Source organism: Ranitomeya imitator, chromosome 2 (assembly GCF_032444005.1).
Source record: "Ranitomeya imitator isolate aRanImi1 chromosome 2, aRanImi1.pri, whole genome shotgun sequence".
NCBI classification, from domain to species: Eukaryota; Metazoa; Chordata; class Amphibia; order Anura; family Dendrobatidae; genus Ranitomeya; species Ranitomeya imitator.
The window spans coordinates 180,029,445-180,034,432 of NC_091283.1; the positions used below are offsets into that span (position 1 = coordinate 180,029,445).

Here is a 4,988-nt window from a genome sequence, read left to right on the forward strand (position 1 = left end):
TGTGTGTATAAATGCCGTGTGATGCGTGTCCTGCATTTTTGTTATTTTTCATACTGTACTGGTATTTAAAATAAAGAGCAGTGTAGCTCCTACTTTCCAAAAAAAAAAAATATATATTGTAATAAAAATTCCACAAAACTGTCCATAGTATGATTTCAAGATAAATTTAAAACTAGGTATACATACAATAAAGGTGTTGGTTCTATATACAAATGCGGAATGCAAACCTTTGGTATAGAAAATGTTATCTGGTTTTAGGAAAAAGTAACTGTAGGGTAATCCTAATTGACATTTTTGGGTATTGAGGGAAAATTTTTATGAGGCTGAAACTGTGTCTGGAGGGGGTAGATTTACCAGCATGCCCGTGGCGCATATCAAGTTTGAAGTAGTGTTGGTGTTGCTTTCAAGGAATTTGGGGTTTTTTTGTGTGGGGGAAACAGGAGGTGGAGGGTTTGGCAGCTTGCGCATCAAGCATATCAAGATTGAAGGTTAACTGTTAACACACTTTTTTTTTTGTTTTGTGGTAAAAAAATTTTGTGGGGGGGGGGGGGGATCAAAATGTATGTTGGCATACCAATACATAATCATTCTAATTAAAACTGTCTTTAAATTGGAAGATTCTTACAGGGACCAAGCAAGCAAGCAAGGGACCCTAGACAGACGCAGCCAGGCCCCCCAAGTTTGGAAAACCGATGTAAGTATAAAGTCCTGAAAGCTGCATCTATCCTTTTGTATAGTAGCTTAGAACGCTCTTTATACTTGCAGATTCTTAGGGACCAAGCAAGGGACCCAAGACAGACGCAACCAGACCCCCAAGTTTAAAACAGGGACCATAATGTCTTGTTCTGGGAGCCCCCCTCACATCGTCAGCCACCTGAAGTGATTTTTTTTTCTTCATAAATTTTTTTGGGTACAACTATGGTATGTTTTTGAACCGTATATGTATTTATTCTGTTCACAGGAAGCTGAAGCAGAGGGGCTTCCAGAAGGAGACGGACAGGGTGGAGAAATGCAAGGAGCGGGAGCGCATAGAGTAAGTTTTGCAGTGACAGATCCTCACATAAAACACACTACACCCAACACAAACATTCAGCACAGCACACACAATACATATGCCTCCATCCAAGCACACAATTTATTTATTTATTTATTTTTATTAGTCTTCACAATCCGGGGCTCGACCTAGAGTTCCTTGAAGCACCTCCCATAGTCGTCGGAATGCTAATCGCGGCGGTCGTCGGAATGCTAATCGCGGCGGTCGCCAAAGAGAAAGTTCCTTTTTCGTTTGGTGTTTAGTAAATTTTAAAATTCATGTGGTATAATCTTTCCCTTTTTAATTTTTTTTTTTTTGTTAAAGGCTTAACAGCGTGCTCCCGAACAGGCTGAAGAAGAGGAGGGGATTGATGTGGACACCCTCATCCAAGAGGTCCAAAATCGGGAGCCGCTGTGGAACATGGCGGACCGCCGCCATGCTGACCAGTTCATCACCCGATGGCTATGGGAGGAAGTGTGCGGTGCTGTTCTTGAGAACTGGGAGGAACTCGATGCTGGGGCCCAGGATCAAGCGCATAAGTATTCACACTTCATTAACTTATGTTAGCATGATTTAACGTGATGTATAGTAACCAATTTTTGCTTTATCTTTCCAGGTAACAGGGTTATCGTGCGGTGGCGGTCACTCAGGGATCGCTTCAAGAGGGAGTTTAATAAGGAGATGCAGGCCCCGAGTGGATCTAGAGGATGCAGGAGCAGGTACAAATATGCCAGAGCCCTGTCGTTCCTCCGGTCGACCCTGCTGAGCAGAAGGTAAATATTCAACACCACGTGTTTTCAGTCAAACTGTTAAAATGTGTAACCTTCAATTTTTTTGGCAGCAAGGGCAATTGTAATATCAAGATACTAATTTTTTTTTTCTTTAACCCCTTCATGATCCAGCCTATTTTGACCTTAATGACCTGGCCGTTTTTTCCAATTCTCACCACTGTTCCTTTATGAGGTAATAACTCGGGAACGCTTCAACGAATCCTAACGGTTCTGAGACTGTTTTTTCGTGACATATTGGGCTTCATGTTAGTGGTAAATTTAGGTCAATAATTTTTGCGTTTATTTGTGAAAAAAATGGAAATTTGGCTAAAATTTAGAAAATTTTGCAATTTTCAAATTTTTAATTTTTATTCTGTTAAACCAGAAAGTTATGTGACACAAAATAGTTAATAAATAACATTTCCCACATGTCTACATTACAAACAAATTTTTTTTTTTACTAGGAAGTTATAAGGGTTAAAATTTGACCAGCGATTTCTCATTTTTACAACGAAATTTACAAAACCATTTTTTTAGGGACCACCTCACATTCGAAGTCAGTTTGAGTGGTCTGTATAGCTGAAAATACCCAAAAGTGACACCATTCTAAAAACTGCACCCCTCAAGGTACTCAAAACCACATTCAAGAAGTTTATTAACCCTTCAGGTACTTCACAGCAGCAGAAGCAACATGGAAGGAAAAAATAAACATTTAACTTTTTAGTCATAAAAATGATGATTTAGCAACAATTTTTTTATTTTCCCAAGAGTAAAAAGAGAAATTGGACCCCAAACTTTATTGTGCAATTTGTCCTGAGTACGCCGATATCTCATAAGTGGGGGGAAACCACTGTCTGGGCGCACGACAGGGCTCAGAAGGGAAGGAGCGCCATTTGACTTTTTCAATGAAAAATTGGCTCCAATCTTTAGCGGACACCATGTCGCGTTTGGAGAGCCCCTGTGTGCCTAAACATTGGAGCTCCCCCACAATTGACCCCATTTTGGAAACTAGACCCCCCAAGGAGCTTATCTAGATGCATAGTGAGCACTTTAAACCCCCAGGTGCTTAACAAATTGATCCGTAAAAATGAAAAAGTACTTTTTTTTCACAAAAAAATTCTTTTAGCCTCAATTTTTTCATTTTCACATGGGCAACAGGATAAAATGGATCCTAAACTGTGTTGGGCAATTTCTCCTGAGTACACAGATACCTCATATGTGGTAACAAACCACTGTTTGTGCACACGGCAAGGCTCGGAAGGGAAGGAGCGCCATTTGACTTTTGAATGAAAAATTAGCTCCAATCGTTAGCGGACACCATATCACATTTGGAGAGCCCCTGTGCCTAAACATTGGAGCTCCCCCATATGTGACCCCATTTTCAAAACTAGACCCCCCCAAGGAACTTATCTAGATGCATAGTGAGCACTTTGAACCCCCAGGTGCTTCACAAATTGATCCAAAAAAATGAAAAAGTACTTTTTTTTCACAAAAAATTTAATTTAGCCTCAATTTGTTCATTTCCACATGCGCAACAGGATAAAATGGATCCTAAAATTTATTGGGCAATTTCTCTTGAGTACACTGATACATCACATGTGGGGGTAAACCACTGTTTGGGCACGCGGCAGGGCTCAGAAGGCAAGGAGCGCCATTTGACTTTTTGAATGAAAAATTATCTCCGATCGTTAGCGGACACCATGTCGCGTTTGGAGAGCCCCTGTGTGCCTAAACATTTGAGTTTACCCACATGTGACTACATTTTGGAAACTAGACCTGCCATGGAACTAATCTAGATGTGCAGTGACCACTTTAAGCCCCCAAGTGCTTCATAGAAGTTTATAACCCAGAGCCGTGAAAATAAAAAATCATTTTTCTTTCCTCAAAAATTATTTTTTAGCCTGCAGTTTTTTATTATCACAAGAGTAACAGGAGAAATTGGACCCCAATAGTTGTTGTCCAGTTTGTCCTGAGTACGCTGATGCCCCATATGTGGGGGGGGGGAGGGGGAACCACTGTTTGGGCACACGTTGGGGCTTGGAAGGGAAGTAGTGACTTTTGAAATGCAGACTTTGATGGAATGGTCTGCGGGCGTCACTTTGCGTTTGCAGAGCCCCTGATGTGCCTAAACAGTAGAAACCCCCCACAAGTGACACCATTTTGGAAACTAGACCCCCCCCAATGAACTTATCTACATATGTCGTGAGCACTTTGAACTCCCAAGTGCTTCACAGAAGTTTACAACGCAGAGCCGTGAAAATAAAAAATCATTTTTCTTTCCTCAAAAATGATGTTTTAGCAAGCAATTTTTTATTTTCACAAGGGTAACAGGAGAAATTTGACCCCAATAGTTGTTGCCCATTTTGTCCTGAGTACGCTGGTACCCCATATATGGGGGTAAACCACTGTTTGGCTCGGAAGGGAGGGAGCACCATTCGACTTTTTGAACGCAAGATTGGCTGGAATCAATGGTGGCGCCATGTTGCGTTTGGAGACCCCTGATGTGCCTAAACAGTGGAAACCCCTCAATTCTAACTTCAACACTAACCCCAACACACCCCTAACCCTAATCCCAACTGTAGCCATAACCCTAATCACAACCCTAACCCCAACACACCCCTAACCACAACCCTAACCCCAACACACCCGTAATCCCAACCCTAATCCCATCCCTACTCCCAACCCTAACCACAACTTTAACCCCAACACACCCCTAACCATAACCCTAACCACAAGCCTAGTCTTAACCCTATTTCCAACCTTAGCCCTATTTCCAACCCTAACTCTAATTCCAATCCTACCCCTAATGCTATGTGCCCACGTTGTGGATTCGTGTGAGATTTTTCCGCACGATTTTTGAAAAATCCGCAGGTAAAAGGCACTGCGTTTTACCTGCGGATTTACAGTGTTTTATGTACGGATTTCACCTGCGGATTCCTTTTGAGGAACAGGTGTAAAACGCTGCGGAATCTGCACAAAGAATTGACATGCTGCGGAAAATACAACGCAGCATATCCGCGCGGTATTTTCCGCACCATGGGCACAGCGGATTTGGTTTTCCATAGGTTTACATGGTACTGTAAACCTGATGGAAAACTGCTACGAATCCGCAGCGGCCAATCCGCTGCGGATCCGCAGCCAAATCCGCACCGTGTGCACATAGCCTAATTCTAACCCTAACCCTA

General features: G+C 42.1%; 1 long non-coding RNA gene across 1 annotated transcript; it reads left to right on the top strand.

Moving 5' to 3' along the window:
• The first annotated feature begins 549 nt into the window (after nucleotides 1-549).
• On the top strand, nucleotides 550-1,310 carry LOC138662471 (uncharacterized). Its single transcript, XR_011318032.1, has 3 exons — nucleotides 550-694; nucleotides 766-879; nucleotides 962-1,310. It is a non-coding gene; the product is annotated as an uncharacterized lncRNA (long non-coding RNA).
• Nucleotides 1,311-4,988: the final 3,678 nt, after the last annotated feature.